Here is a 17,047-nt window from a genome sequence, read left to right as displayed (position 1 = left end):
AAAACTCAGTCAGATTTGCTCCCCCTTTCTGGGCATATACAATTAATATTTCTGTGCCAGAGGCAACCCTAATATTTTTTCCCTATTGGATCCTGGATTGTTGTTGGGTTTTTAAAATCTAAGTTTTCTTACTTTCCCAGGGTATGTCTCCGTGTTGGTCAATCTCTATTGATTTTTTAAAAATAAAATTTACATACCTTACAATTCATTCTTGTAAAGTATACAATTCAGTGGTTTTTAGTATATTCAGAGGAGGTTATACAACCGTCACCACTAATTCCAGAACTTTTTGTCATACCAAAAAGAAACCCTGTGCCCCTTAACAGTCATTTCCTAGCCTTCAACCATTAATCTACTTTCTGTTTCTATGGATTTGCCTATTGGGGACATTTTTTATAAGCAAATCATGCAATATGTGGCCTTTTGTGTCTGGCTTCTTTTACTTAATATTTTCAAGGTTCATCCATTTTGTAGCAGGAATCAGTACTTGTTGTTTGTTAGGAACAGTAACAAACAGTATTTCAAATACATATACAACATGTTTATTCATGAGTTGTTGGACATGTGGATTGTGTCTGCTTTTTTGGCCATAATGAAAAATGCTGCTGTAAACATTAATGTACAGGTTTTTGTGTGCACAAGTTTCTTCAATTTTCTTACATATATACCTAGGAGTAGAATTGCTGGATCATATGGTAACTCTGTTTAAGCTTCTGAGTAACTGCCAAAGTGTTTTCCAAAGTGGCTGCACCATTTTATATTCCCATCTGGATCATATTTCAGTTTGTCTACATCCTCGTCAACACTTGTTGTCTGTCTTTTGATAATAGCTATCTTAATGGGTGTGAAGAGGTATCTCACTTTTTAATGATTTTAATTTGCATTTCACTAATGACTAAGATGTTGAGCATCTTTTCATATGCTTATTGGCCATTTGTTTACCTTTAGAGAAATGTCTATTCCGATCCTTTGCCCATTTTAAAATTGGCTTATTTGTCATTTTATTACTGAGTTGTGTTTCTTTGTCTATTCTGAATACAAGTCCCTTATTAGGATATGTTTTGCAAACATGTTCTTACATTCTGTGCCGTCCTTTTCACTTTCTTGATGATTTTATTTGTGGTACAAAAGTTTTAATTTTGACAAAGTACAATTTGTCTCTTCTTTTGTCACTTGTGCTTTTCATGTCATATCTAAAACTATTGTCTAACCCAAGGTTACAAAATATTTACTCTTTTTTTTCTTCTAAAAGTTTTATAATTTTAGTTCTTACTTTTAGTTCTATGATCATTTTTTAGTTAACTTTTGTGTGTGGCGTTGAGGTAGTACAGTTTTATTCTTTTGCCTGTGGATATCCAGTGTCTTAGTACCATTTGTTGCAAAGACTATTCTTTCTTCCATTGAATTGTCTGGGCACCCTTGGCAAAAATCAATTGATCATAAGAAAAAAAAATCAGAAAAATAAAAATGAAAAAATGAAAAAAAAAGTGATTGATTATAAATGTAAGGGTTTATTCTAGACTATAAACCCTATTTTATTGATCTATATGTCACTCTTTATGCCACTACCACACTGTCTAATTAGTGTGAATCCTCTTTGTTTTTTCTTTTTCAAGATTGTTTTATCTATTCTTAGGTCATAGGGATATTCAGGTCAGCTTCTCAGTTTCTACCAAAAAGGAAAAAAAAAAAAGACAACTTGAATCTTGGGTAGGGATTGCATTGAAACTGTAGACAAATTTAGGGAGTACTGCTGTCATAACGATATTAAATCTTCTAATCCATGAACTAGGGTGTTTTCCATTTATTTAGGTCATCTTTAATTTCTTCAGTGATGTTTGTGGGTTCCACTTCTTTGTAGTTTGGCACTTCTGTTGTTAAAAGTATCCCTGAGTATTTTATTCTTTTTGATACCAATGTAACTAGTATTGTTTTCTTAAGTTCATTTTGGGAATTTTCCTTGTTATACAGGAATATTACTGATTTTTGTATTTATTTTTGTTCCTGCAACTTTGCTGAACTTGCTTATAAGTTTGAGTAATTTGTGTTTGTTTGTGTGTTCCTTAGTGTTTTCTGTATAAAATATTGTGTCATTTGCAAATAGAGATAGTTTTCCTTCTTCTTTCTGATATCATGTCATTTATCTCTTTTTCTTGCCTAGTTGCCCTTGCTAGAACCTCCAGTACTGTGTTGAATAGAAGTGTTAAGAATGAGTATCCTTGTCTTGTTCCTGATTTTAAGGAGAAATCTTTCTCGTCATTAAGCATGATGTTAGCTGTGAGTTTTTTTTATAAATGCCCTTTATCAGGTTGAGGAAGTTCTCTTCTATTCCTGTTTTGTTGAGTTTTTTTATTTTGGAAGGGTTTGGGTTTTGCCATGTGCTTTTTCTATGTATAATGAAATGATCCTATGTTTTCTTTATGAATATGGTGTGTTACATTGATTGATAATCATATATTGAACCAACTTTGCCTTCCTGGGAAAAATTCCTCTTGGTTTTGATGTATAATCCCTCTTCTGTGTTGCTGGATTCAGTTTGCTAGTATTTTGTTGTGGATTTTCCTTCTATATTCATAAGGAGTATTGGTCTGTAGTTTTACTGTATCTTTGCCTTTTTTATCAGGGTAATATTCTCCTTATAGAATGAATTGGGAAGTGATCCTTCTTCTCATTCTGTTTTGATGATGTTGTTTTTTGAGTTTATGAATGGTTGTTGTTAATTCTACTTTAAATGTTTTTTAGAATTCACCAGTTTGGGCCTGGGCTTTTCTTTGGGGGGTGTTTTCTGATTACTGACTCAGCCTCTGTCCTTATTATAGGTCTGCTCAGATTTTCTATTTTTGCTTGAGTCAGTTTTGGTAGGTTGTTTTTCTAGGAATTTGTCTATTTCATCTAGGTTACCTAATTTGTTGACATGTAATTGTTCATAATATTCCCTTATGATCCTTTTTAATTTCTGTGTGATTGGTAGTAACATCCCCTGGTTCATTCTTAATTTAAATGATTTGAGTTTTCCCCTTTTTCCCTTTGGTAAGTTCTAGCTAATTTGTCCATTTTTGTTGACCTTTTCAAAGAACCAACTTTTGATTTCTTTGATTTTTCTCTTTTTTTGATTCTCTGATTCATTTATTTTCATTCTAATCTATATAATTTCCTTCATTTTGCCTGCTTTAGGTTTTATTTGGTCTTCTTTTTCTGGTTTCTTAAGGTTGAAGGTGAGGTTATAGTTTCAAAATCTTTCTTCTTTTAATATGGACATTTACAGATACAAATTTCTGTAAGCTCTGCCTTCACTGCATCCCATAAGTTTTGGTATGTTTTGCTTTCATTTTCATTCATCTCAGAGTATTTTCTAATTGCCCTTGTGATTTCTTCTTTGAACATTGGTAGTTAAGAGTGTGTCATTTATTTCTCTATATTTTTGAATTTCCCAAATTTCCTTATTGATTTCTAGTTTCATTCCATTGTGGTCAGAAAACATACTTTGTATAATTTGTAAATGTATTGTGACTTGTTTTATGGCCTAGCATATGGTCTCTCCTGGAGAACATTATATGTGCCCTCAGAAGAATGTGCATTCTGCTTCTGTTGGTTGGAGTATTATGTATATGTCTTTAGGTCTAGTTGGATTATAGTGTTGTTCAAGCCTTCTATTTCCTTATTGGTCTGTCGAGTTTTTCTATCCATTTTGAAAGTGTAATATTGCAGTCTCCAGCTATTACTATTGAATTGTCTATGTCTCCATTCATTTCTGTCAGTTTTTTTCCTTTGGTACCTGTCCTTGGTTTTCCAACACATGGCAGACATTCGTTAATTTTTTGATGAAGTATGTTAATTTGTCAGCTACCTTTTAGTCTCCCTCTATTGTCTGAGCTTATCTTGGATCCATTTTATTAAGTCCATGTTCTTTTTAAATTTTCTCTAGAGTGAGAGTACAAATTCTTTATTGACTAAAATGGGTAAACCTTCTGGCAAAATAAATTCTTTCTCTTTCCCTTCTTTTTTTCCTTCCTTTCTTCCACTTTTTTGTTTATAAATTTATTTATTTTATTTATTTATCTTTGACTGCATTGGGTCTTCATTGCTGCGCCCAGACTTTCTCTAGTTGCGGTGAGCGGGGGCTACTCTTCATTGTGGTGCACGAGCTTCTCATTGCTGTGGCTCCTCTTGTTGTGGAGCACAGGCTCTAGGCACGCAGGCTTCAGTAGTTGTGGAGTGTGAGCTCAGTAGTTGTGGCTCGCAGGCTCTAGAGCACAGGCTCAGTAATTGTGGCACCCTGGCTTTGTTGCTCCGTGGCATATGGGATCTTCCTGGACCAGGGCTTGAACCCATGTCCCCTGCATTGGCAGGCAGATTCTTAACCACTGCGCCACCAGGGAAGCCCCCTTTCTTCCACTTTAATGCTATAGAATATTTTCATAAATCCTTTTCTTTTGTTTTCAGATTACCTTTGTCTCAAAACGGTTCTGTGGAAACCATTTATTTGATCACAACCATTTATTTGATCACATTTGATGACCTTATTACCTATTTACAAGATACTGCTTGAGTCCCCTTCCTAGGACATGAACTTGAAGGCTGACTGTGTATGGCTTGTATTTCTTTTGCCCCTCAGAGTTTGGGAAAGGCAGAAAGATAGTAATTGATTCTAGAACTCTGGACAGCTACAGTAGGTGACATTTTTCTCTGCCACTGTTTTCAAACTCATAAATTGATGGCCACCTTATCAAGTGTGGAGGTGAGGAAAGTATCTTGTTCTATAGGACATGCTCTTGGGGTTTTGCTATTACACTACTGTAAAGTCACCTGGTAGCTGCTTTCATAGCATTGTTGTGTAGGCAGTGATATGGCTGAGGCCTTATTTTTTTCTAGCAAATCTTAGTAATAAAACTAAGATATTTAGACTTAAAAAGTTATTTCCCATCCCTTTTTCTGACTTCTTCCTGGCCAAAGCTGGCATACAGTAAACCATTCTGGCAAGGGCATAAGGAGCTATTTTTTCACAGGGAACATGTCTCCAATTGGGACATTTACCTTTCTCCTGGGCCACTTATTACCTCAGTCCCTTTTCTGAGATACCAGTGGGGTAGTTTGAATTGTTGACTCATCTTTTACCCTTCTGTATGGTCCTTTGTGTAGGAAGAGCTTTGTGGTGGCTCCTTATATTTATTCCCAGTTGTTTCTTCAGATATTATTTCTGGAATTTTGTGGTGTGAGTTGAGTCTGTTCCCTAGATTCTGAATATTTTTTTTACTTTTTTAATAAATTTATTTATTTAGTTATTTTGGCTGCGTTGGGTCTTTGTGTACGGGCTTTCTCTGGTTGTGGCAAGCGGGGGCTACTCTTCTTGTGGTACACAGGCTTCTCATTGTGGTGCCTTCTCTTGTTGTGGAACACGGGCTCTAGGCATGTGGGCTTCAGTAGTTGTGGCACGTGGGCTCAGTAGTTATGGCTCGTGGGCTCTAGAGCGCAGGCTCAGTAGCTGTGGCACACAGGCTTAGTTGCTCCACGGCATGTGGGATCTTCCCTGACCAGGGCTGGAACCCATGTCCCCTGCCTTGGCAGGCAGATTCTTAACCACTGTGCCACCAGGGATGCCCTATTTTTTTTTACTTTTTGATGCTTTTTGTTTGTGTCTTTCAGTTATGAAAGAAAAGGTTCATTAAGGTCTCTGTGCTGTCATGTTTTCTAAAATCCATTATCTGTTTTCTCAGTTCTGTTTCCTCTCTCTCTTTTATATTCGATTTCTTCCTTTTCTGTAGGCTCATTCCTCTCAGCTAGAACGATGCTTATGTCTTTCCTTATCATAGCCTGTGGAGTGGAGGACTTGCCTGCGGTTGATGCTTCTACCACTTTACGTCTCTCTCTTCTCTTTATTACTAAATACTTTTGTCAAAAAAGATATTTTATTACTTTTGAGTATAAAAGTAAAAAGATAACTAAATATAAAGAGTTTAGATAATATATAAAATATAAAGACCTTGGAAACCACCCATAATTCTCACCATCCTGAAATAGTCATGATTAACATTATAGATAAGCTTCCAGGTTTATATTTTAGAATTCACATACCTACTGCCTATCTTGGATCTATTTTATTAGGTCTGCAATCTAATGAAGCTAAATATCAAATGAAGAACTCCATGAGAGCATAAAATGAGAGCTTTATTAATGTTTAATTAAATGTTTACCAGTGTTTCTTACACTTTTATAAAACAGGCTGATTTCATATCAGTCTTCACAATCATGTTCATATATGGAGAGAAACAACAGTCCAAAAAAATGAAATCATACTATGTATATTGTTTTGAACCTCTGCACTTAGTATATCATAGACATCTTTCTATGCAGTAAATAAAGATTTATGTAGCCATTGTTAATAGCTTTATGGGTTCCATTGTATAAATATAATATTTAGTTAGTTCCTAATGACAGATATTTAAGTTTGGTTTTGAATTTCTCTTTATCATAACCTGCACTTCGATGGGTAGTCTTGTTACATCTTGCTGAATTTTTCAATTTCCTTGAGAAACATTTCTAAACATGGAATTTCTGGGTTACCAATTGTGCACATTAAAAATGTTTAATCCACACTACTAAATTGTCCTTCTGAAATGTTGATTCAATTATTCATTCACCAGTAATGTGTAATAATATTTTGGTCAATACCTGCCAATAGCATTCTTGTTAATATTTGCCACATAGGCCAGAAATATGGTATCTATCCTGATCCACATTTCTTTGATCATACGGAGTTTTTAGTTTCTTTTGTGTGTTTATCGACCGTATTTCTTCTTTTTTGAACTGCCTATCTTATCTTTAACCCAGGTTTCCTTAGATATGCTAATGCTTTTTTTTCCTGGACATTTTTTCCTGAACACCTAGGACATGTACGTTTGAGGGGTTAAGAGTCAATATAAGGGAATAAGTGCAACTGCCTGCTTGTTCTTCCCTTCTTCCTTTGATTACACCTACTCTTTCTTTGACTCATTCTTTCTGTGCCTCTCTCTGCTGTGTTTATGCAGGCTGTCCCCAGGCTCTATAGTTCATGCTTTTCTCTTATTACAGTATCTTTGCACCCTGTCTGCTTCTGTGTTCTTTCTCTCTACCTCTGTGCACCCGCATTCTGTGCACTTGTGCTCTCCTCCACCCCACCCCATGCTGTCTCTTGTCTCACTGTCTCTGCTGTGTATCTCTCTTGTTTTTCTGGTTACTCCTTTTCTCCTCTCTTTCTCTCATGTTCTTGCTGTGTTTGTGTCTGTGCTCTTTCTCTCTCTCTCCCTGTTTTTTCTTTCGTTCCCCCTCCCTTTCCCATCTTTTTCTCTCAATGTCTGGGTGTATATTCGGATCAAAGAAAAGGGATAGTTTACTACTGTCAGTACAAAAGAGGTCATATTTATTCAGGTTTTGTTTATGGAGAAAAAGCTGAAGATGAATGATTCCTCTGTATTTTTGACCTCTCATTATTTCCAGTTGCCCACATTTTCAGCAGTGGGGCAAATGAACAACACAAGCTAACTACCAAACAAAGAGACCTCCATGAGAGAATAAAATGAGAGCTTTAGTAATATTTAATTAAATGTTAACCAGTGTTTCTTACATTTTTATAAAGCAGTCTAATTTTATATTACTCTTCACAATCACACATATATGGAGGGAAACAACAGCCAAAAGCAGTATCTTGGAACCCAAGGATAAATTTCATTATATGCTAAGAGGTAAAAAGCAAGATATAATATTTACATATATTTATATGACTGGAACAAAATTAAATATTAGCAGATTACTTTAAGATTATGCGATTATACACTTTTTCTTTTTAATTTTTCACGTTTGTTTTAAACAAGAAGCACATCTTTTCTAATATGAAATCATAAAAATTTCTTTGTGACATTAATTAAAAAGTGACCTCAGCCAGACTGATCAAACATAAAACATTAGTTATGAGCTGGAAGAGAGAATTCTCAAGCTTTTCATTGTGTTCTAGTTTCTGCCTAAAGTACCTGTTTCAAACTCCAATATAGTCATAACAAATCCTTCTAGAAGCAGAGTGATAGAATTAATACACAGTTTCTATGTTAAGATAAAGTTAAATTTTTTTTTGATATTTTCATTGGACTATGAATGACTTTACAATGCTGTGTTAGTTTCTGCTTTATAACAAAGTAAATCAGTTATACATATACATATGTTCCCATATTTCTTCCCTCTTGCGTCTCCCTCCCTCCCACCCTCCCTATCCCACCCCTCTAGGTGACCGAGCTGATCTCCCTGTGCTATGTGGCTGCTTCCCACTAGCTAGCTATTTTATGTTTGGTAGTGTATATATGTCCATGCCACTCTCTCACTTTGTCACAGCTTACCCTTCCCCCTCCCCGTATCCTCAAGTCCATTCTCTAGTAGGCATGTGTCTTTATTCCTGTCTTACCCCTAGGTTCTTCATGACCTTTTAATTTTTTCCTTAAGTTCCATATATATGTGTTAGCATACGGTATTTGTTTTTCTCTTTCTGACTTAATTCACTCTGTATGATAGACTCAGGTCTATCCACCTCACTACAAATAACTCAATTTCGTTTCTTTTTATGGCTGAGTAATATTCCATTGTATATATGTGCCATATCTTCTTTATCCATTCATCTGTCGATGGACACTTAGGTTGCTTCCATGTCCTGGCTATTGTACATAGAGCTGCAATGAACATTTTGGTACATGACTCTTTTTGAATTATGGTTTTCTCAGGGTATATGCCCAGTAGTGGGATTGCTGGGTCATATGGGTGTTCTATTTGTAGTTTTTTAAGGAGCCTCCATACTGTTCTCCATAGTGGCTGTATCAATTTGCATTCCCACCAGCAGTGCAAGAGTGTTCCCTTTTCTCCACACCCTCTCCAGCATTTATTATTTGTAGATTTTTTGATGATGGCCATTCTGACCGGTGTGAGATGATACCTCATTGTAGTTTTGATTTGCATTTCTCTAATGATAAATGATGTTGAACATTCTTTCATGTGTGTGTTGGCAATCTGTATATCTTGGGAGAAATGTCTATTTAGGTCTTCTGCCCATTTTTGGATTGGGTTGTTTCTTTTTTTGTTATTGAGCTGCATGAGCTTCTTGTAAATTTTGGAGATTAATCCTTTGTCAGTTGCTTCATTTGCAAATATTTTCTCCCATGCTGAGGGGTGTCTTTTGTCTTATGGTTTCCTTTGCTTTGCAAAAGCTTTTAAGTTTCATTAGGTCCCATTTGTTTATTTTTGTTTTTATTTCCATTTCTCTAGGAGGTGGGTCAAAAAGGATCTTGCTGTGATTTATGTCATAGAGTGTTCTGCCTATGTTTTCCTCTAAGAGTTTGATAGTGTCTGTCCTTACATTTAGGTCTTTAATCCATTTTGAGTTTATTTTTGTGTATGGTGTTAGAGAGTGTTCAAATTTCATACTTTTACATGTACCTGTCCAGTGTTCCCAGCACCACTCATTGAAGAGGCTGTCTTTTCTCCACTGTATATTCTTGCCTTCTTTATCAAAGATAAGGTGTCCATGTGTGCGTGGGTTTATCTCTGGGCTTTCTATCCTGTTCCATTGATCTATATTTCTGTTTTTGTGCCAGTACCATACTGTCTTGATTATTGTAGCTTTGTAGTATAGTCTGAAGTCAGGGAGCCTGATTCCTCAAGCTCCATTTTTCATTCTCAAGATTGCTTTGGATATTCGGGGTCTTTTGTGTTTCCATACAAATTGTGAAATTTTTTTATTCTAGTTCTGTGAAAAATGCCAGTGGTAGTTTGATAGAGATTGCATTGAATCTGTAGATTGCTTTGGGTAGTAGAGTCATTTTCACAATGTTGATTCTTCCAATCCAAGAACATGGTATATCTCTCCATCTGTTTGTATCATCTTTAATTTCTTTCATCAGTGTCTTATAATTTTCCACATACAGGTTTTTTGTCTCCTTAGGTAGGTTTATTCCTAGATATTTTTTTAATCGTTTTGTTGCAATGGTAAATGGGAGTGTTTTTTTAATTTCACTTTCAGATTTTTCATCATTAGTGTATAGGAAGGCCAGAGATTTCTGTGCATTAATTTTGTATCCTGCTACTCTACCAAATTCATTGATTAGCTCTAGTAGTTTTCTGGTAGCATCTTTAGGATTCTCTATGTATAGTATCATGTCATCTGCAAACAGTGACAGCTTTACTTCTTTTCCGATTTGGATTCCTTTTATTTCCTTTTCTTTTCTGATTGCTGTGGCTAAAACTTCCAAAACTATGTTTAATAAGAGTGGTGAGAGTGGGCAACCTTATCTTGTTCCTGATCTTAGTGGAAACGGTTTCAGTTTCTCACCATTGAGGATGATGTTGGCTGTGGGTTTCTCATATATGGCCTTTATTATGTTGAGGAAAGTTCCCTCTATGCCTACTTTCTGCAGGGTTTTTATCATAAATGCGTGTTGAATTTTGTCAAAAGCTTTCTCTGCGTCTATTGAGATGATCATATGTTTTTGTCCTTCAATTTGTTAATATGGTGTTTCACGTTGATTGATTTGCGTATATTGAAAAATCCTTGTATTCCTGGAATAAACCCCGCTTGATCATGGTGTATGATCCTTTTAATGTGCTGTTGGATTCTGTTTGCTAGTATTTTGTTGAGGATTTTTGCATCTATGTTCATCAGTGATATTGGCCTGTAGTTTTCTTTCTTTGTGACATCCTTGTCTGGTTTTCATATCAGGGTGATGGCGGCCTCGTAGAATGAGTTTGGGAGTGTTCCTCCCTCTGCTATATTTTGGAAGAGTTTGAGAAGGATAGGTGTTAGCTCTTCTCTAAGTGTTTGATAGAATTCGCCTGTGAAGCCCTCTGGTCCTGAGCTTTTGTTTGTTGGAAGATTTTTAATCACAGTTTCAATTTCAGTGCTTGTGATTGGTCTGTTCATGTTTTCTATTTCTTCCTGATTCACTCTCGGCAGGGTGTGCATTTCTTAGAATTTGTCCATTTCTTCCAGCTTGTCCATTTTATTGGCATAGAGTTGCCTGTAGTAATCTCTCATGATCCTTTGTATTTCTGCAGTGTCAGTTGTTACTTCCTCTTTTTCGTTTCTAATTCTATTGATTTGAGTCTTCTCCCTTTTTTTCTTGATGAGTCTGGCTAATGGTTTATCAATTTTGTTTATCTTCTCAAAGAACCAGCTTTTAGTTTTATTGATCTTTGCTATCGTTTCCTTCATTTCTTTTTCATTTATATCTGATCTGATCTTTATGATTTGTTTCCTTCTGCTAACTTTGGGGGGGTTTTTTGTTCTTCTTTCTCTAATTGCTTTAGGTGCAAGGTTAGGTTGTTTATTCGAGATGTTTCCTGTTTCTTAAGGTAGGATTGTATTGCTATAAACTTCCCTCTTAGAACTGCTTTTGCTGCATCCCTTAGGCTTTGGGTCGTGTTTTCACTGTCATTTGTTTCTAGGTATTTTTTTATTTCCTCTTTGATTTCTTCAGTGATCACTCGGTTATTAAGTAGTGTATTGTTTATCCCCCATGTGTTTGTATTTTTTACAGATCTTTTCCTGTAATTGATATCTAGTCTCATAGCGTTGTGGTCGGAAAAGATACTTGATACAATTTCAATTTTCTTAAATTCACCAAGGCTAGATTTTGTGACCCAAGATATGATCTGTCCTGGAGAATGTTCCATGAGCGCCTCAGAAAAATGTGTATTCTGTTGTTTTTGGATGGAATGTTCTATAAATATCAGTTAAGTCCATCTTGTTTAATGTATCATTTAAAGCTTGTGTTTCCTTATTTATTTTCATTTTGGATGATCTGTCCATTGGTGGAAGTGGGGTGTTAAAGTCCCCTACTATGAATGTGTTACCGTTGATTTCCCCTTTTATGGCTGTTAGTATTTGCCTTATGTATTGAGGTGCTCCTATGTTGGGTGCATAAATATTTACAATTGTTATATCTTTTTCTTGGATCGATCCCTTGAGCATTATGTAGTGTCCTCCTTTGTCTCTTGTAATAGTCTTTATTTTAAAGTCTATTTTGTCTGATACGAGAATTGCTACTCCAGCTTTCTTCTGATTTCCATTTGCATGGAATATCTTTTTCCATCCCCTCACTTTCAGTCTGTATATGTCGCTAGGTCTGAAATGGGTCTTTTGTAGACAGCATATATACAGGTCTTCTTTTTGTATCCATTCAGGCAGTCTGTGACTTCTGGTGGGAGCATTTAATCTATTTACATTTAAGGTAATTATCGATATATATGTTCCTCTTCCCATTTTCTTAATTGTTTTGGGTTTGTTATTGTAGGTCTTTTCCTTCTCTTGTGTTTCTTGCCTAGCAAAGTTCCTTTAGCATTTGTTGTAAAGCTGGTTTGGTGGTGCTGAACTCTCTCAGCTTTTGCTTGTCTGTAAAGGTTTTAATTTCTCCATCAAATCTAAATGAGATCCTTGCTGGGTAGAGTAATCTTGGTTGTAGGTTTTTCTCCGTCACTTTATTTTTTAATTTAATTTTATTTTTTGCAGTACGCGGGTCTCTCACTGCTGTGGCCACTCCCGTTGCGGAGCACAGGCTCCAGATGCGCAGGCTCAGTGGCCATGGCTCACAGGCCCAGCCGCTCCACGGCATGTGGGATCTTCCCGGATCGGGGCACGAACCCGTGCCCCCTGCATCGGCAGGCGGACTCTCAACCACTGCGCCACCAGGGAAGCCCCTTCCTCACTTTAAATATGTCCTGCCACTTCTTTGTGGCTTGCAGAGTTTCTGCTGAAAGATCAGCTCTTAACCTTATGGGGATTCCCTTATGTGTTATTTGTTGTTTTTCCCTTGCTGCTTTTAGTATATTTTCTTTGTATTTAAATGTTGATAGTTTGATTTATATGTGTCTTGGCGTGTTTCTCCTTGGGTTTATGCTGTATGGGACTCTTTGCGCTTCCTGAACTTGATTAACTATATCCTTTCCCATAGTAGGGAAGTTTTCAACTATAATCTCTTCAAATATTTTCTCAGTCCCTTTGTTTTTCTCTTCTTCTTCTGGGACCCGTATAATTCTAATGTTGGTGCGTTTAATGTGGTCCCAGAGGTCTCTGAGACTGTCCTCAGTTCTTTTCATCCTTTTTTTCTTTTGCTCTGCAGTGGTTATTTCCACTATTTTGTCTTCCAGGTCACTTATCCGTTCTTCTGCCTCAGTTATTCTGCTATTGATCCCTTCTAGAGTATTTTTAATTTCATTTATTGTGTTGTTCATCATTGCTTGTTTCCTCTTTAGTTCTTCTAGGTCCTTGGTAAATGTTTCTTGCCTTTTCTCTATTCCATTTCCAAGATTTTGGATCATCTTTACTATCATTATTCTGAATTCTTTTTCACGTAGACTGCCTATTTCCTCTTCATTTGTTAGGTGCGGTGGGTTTTTACCTTGCTCCTTCATCTGCTGTGTGTTTTTCTGTCTTCTCGTTTTGCTTATCTTACTGTGTTTGGGGTCTCCTTTTCGCAGGCTGCAGGTTCGTAGTTCCCGTTGATTTTGGTGTCTGTCCCCAGTGGCTAAGGTTGGTTCAGTGGGTTGTGTAGGTTTCCTGGTGGAGGGGCCTAGTGCCTGTGTTCTGGTGGATGAGGCTGGATCTTGTTTTCCGGTGGGCAGGTCCACGTCTGGTGGTGTGTTTTGGGGTGTCTGTGGCCTTATTATGATTTTAGGCAGCCTCTCTGCTAATGGATGGGGCTGTGTTCCTGTCTTGCTAGTTGTTTGGCATAGGGTGTCCAGCACTGTAGCTTGCTGGTCATTGAGTGAAGCTGGGTCTTGGTGTTGAGATGGAGATCTCTGGGAGATTTTCGTGGTTTGATTTTATGTGGAGCTGGGAGGTGTCTTGTGGACCAGTGTCCTGAAGTTGGCTCTCCCACCTCAGAGGCACAGCACTGACTCCGACTTGAGCACCAAGAGCCTTTCATCCACCCGGCTCAGAATAAAAGGGAGAAAAAATAGAAAGAAAGGGGACAAAATCAAATAGAATCTAATAAAGTAGGGTAAAATAAAATAAAGTTATTAAAATAAAAAGTAAAAAATAATTGCAAAAAAAGTTTAAAAAGTAAAACAAATAATTTAGAGAAATAACGGACGGACAGAATCCGAGGACAAATGGTGAAAACAAAGCTATACAGACAAAATCTCACACAGAAGCATACACATACACACTCACAATAAGAGGAAAAGGGGGGAAAATAATCTGTCTTGCTCCCAAAGTCCACCTCCTCAATTTGGGATGACTCGTTGTCTATTCAGGTATTCCACAGATGCAGGGTACATCAAGTTGATTGTGGAGCTTTAATCCGCTGCTTCTGAGGCTGCTGGGGGAGATTTCCCTTTCTCTTCTTTGTTCGCACAGCTCCCGGGGTTCAGCTTTGGATTTGGACCCGCCTCTGCGTGTAGGTCGCCTGAGGGCATCTGTTCTTCGCTCAGACAGGATGGGGTTAAAGGAGCACCTGATTCAGGGGCTCTGGCTCACTCAGTCTGGGGGTGGGGGAGGGGTACGGAGTGCGGGGAGAGCCTGCGGCTGCAGAGGCCGGTGTGACGTTGCAGCAGCCTGAGGCCTGCCATGTGTTCTCCCGGGGAAGTTGTCCCTGGATCACGGGACCCTGGCAGTGGTGGGCTGCAGAAGCTCCCAGGAGGGGAGGTGGGGATAGTGACCTGTGCTTGCACACAGGCTTTTTGGTGGCGGCAGCAGCAGCCTTAGCATCTCACGCCCGTCTCTGGGGCCCACGCTGAGAGCCGCGGCTCGCACCTGTCTCTGGAGCTCCTTTAAGCGGTGCTCTTAATCCCGTCTCGTCGCGCACCAGGAAACAAAGAGGCAAGGAAAAGTCTCGTGTCTCTTCGTCAGCTGCAGACTTTTCCCAGACTCCCTCCCGGCTAGCCGTGGCGCACTAACCCCTTCAGGCTGTGTTCACGCTGCCAACCCCAGTCCTCTCCCTGCGATCTAAGCTCCGAAGCCCAAGCCTCAGCTCCCAGCCCCCACCCGCCCCGGCGGGTGAGCAGACAAGCCTCTCGGGCTGGTGAGTGCTGGTCGGCACCGATCGTCTTTGCGGGAATCTCCCCGCTTTGCCCTCCGCACCGCTGTTGCTGCGCTCTCCTCCGTGGCTCTGAAGCTTCTTCCCCCCTCCGCCACCCGCAGTCTCCGCCCGCGAAGGGGCTTCCTAGTGTGTGGAAACCTTTCCTCCTTCACAGCTCCCTCCCACTGGTGCAGGTCCCGTCCCTATTATTTTGTCTCTGTTTTTTCTTTTGCCCTACCCAGGTACGTGGGGAGTTTCTTGCCTTTTGGGAGGTCTGAGGTCTTATGCCAGCATTCAGTGGGTGTTCTATAGGATAGGAGCAGTTCCACGATGTATTTCTGATGTATCTGTGGGGAGGAAGGTGTTCTCCGCGTCTTACTCTTTGGCCATCTTCTCCTGGTCCCTAAGGCATCCATGGCCTCTCTTTTTAAAATTTCATTCCCATAGCCGCTAATCCTCATTCCTGCCCTCCCATCGGAACTGGCTTTGTTATGTAAATATCTTTTGGCTTACAAGAGTTCTTACAAAATATGTATTCTGTGTTTGTCTTGTATTTTCAGTTTATATAAAAGGTATATCATTATTTTTGTTATTTTCGCTAAGCATTTTATTTTTAACATTCATCACATTGCTACACATACATATAATTCAGGTTTCTGATCATTGCATAGTACTCCATTGAGTGCATCTACCAATTTACCTATGCGCTTTCCTTGTAATGGACACCCAGGTCGCTGTCAATTCCCAACAATGCAAAACACTAGCAGTGCACATCCTTGTCCATATTGCCTTATGGACCTTGTGAGACTACCTTTGTTGCACAGACCCAGAAGTGGAAATCTTGGATCATAAGCTATATGTATACTTAATTTTCTACATTAGTACCAAATTAATTTCCAGTCTATATTCCTACCTGCAATGCATGAAAATTCCTATACTTCCACCTTTCTGCCAATAATTTATAGTTTTGCCATATTAGAAATACAAGTTTCTATACCATGGAAAGGTAGGGTTTTTTGGTCATTTTTAATTAAATGTTACTTGTCTTGAGAATCTACCCTATCTCCACTCTGTAATTTCCAAGGGAAGAAAGAGTCTTTCAGAGACTTCCAAAATTACTGCTGTGCTTTCCACCAGAGTGCATTCATATGTTCATCCAGACATAATTACAATATACAACGTGACAAAAGTACAAGAATGGGATATTTTCATTGTTTTTATCCGATTTTGACATATAACAGATAAAAGATATGGAAGATTTTAATAGCAGTATTAAGAAGTTTGATTTAAAGTATCTGTATAAAACTTTATTCCCAAAACACAGCATCCACAGTTATTCCAAATGCCCATGGAATATATACAAAAATTAACTGTACATTTAGGCAAAATGTTGATAAATCCCCAAAGTAGAACATTTGTAACTAAGCTTATATTCTTTAACCACAGTACAATAAGGTTGGAATCTAACAACTACAACTTTTTCCTTAAATATTTTAAAGCATTCTAAACTTTTGGGCTATAGGAGAACTAAGAATTGAGATTATAGAATTTTTTTTCATTAATGAGAGTAAAAGCACATATCCAGAACTTACGGGATGTGACTAAATCTATATTTAGAGGAAAATGTATTAAATGATATTTAGTTCAACAAACTCAAGTAAGCATTCTATAAATCAGTCCCCAGAATTGATCGATATAACCAAGATCTAGTTCTTTCAAAAAAAAAAAAGAAAAAATAGACCAAATCTCTGGTTATTCTGACCACGAGGAAGAGGGTCAACACTAATAGTATGGAAGGGTATAACCACAGTCAAGTGATTTTTTTTTTTTAAAGGATTACTGTATGTAACTTCAGGCTGATATATTTTAAAACCTAAATTAGATGGGTGATTTTCTAAGAAAATATAAATTAACAGAATTGGCCAAGAAGTTTTAAATCCTAAGTAGATCATTAGTAATAGAAATTTAAAAGACTGTCAGTAATCTGTAGACCTCCCCACCTCTAACTATGTGCCCTC

At 37.8% G+C, this 17,047-nt stretch overlaps 1 protein-coding gene across 11 annotated transcripts in view; it reads left to right on the top strand.

The window, feature by feature from the left end:
* ALMS1 (ALMS1 centrosome and basal body associated protein) overlaps positions 1–17,047 on the top strand; it is a 226,430-nt gene that overhangs the window by 187,973 nt on the left and 21,410 nt on the right. The window lies entirely within an intron of this gene.

The sequence above is a fragment of the Delphinapterus leucas genome, chromosome 13 (assembly GCF_059928025.1).
Source record: "Delphinapterus leucas isolate spDelLeu-1000000601 "Yukka" chromosome 13, BTC_Dleu_Yukka2, whole genome shotgun sequence".
Classification (NCBI taxonomy): Eukaryota; Metazoa; Chordata; class Mammalia; order Artiodactyla; family Monodontidae; genus Delphinapterus; species Delphinapterus leucas.
This window is presented reverse-complemented; position numbering and strand designations above follow the sequence as displayed.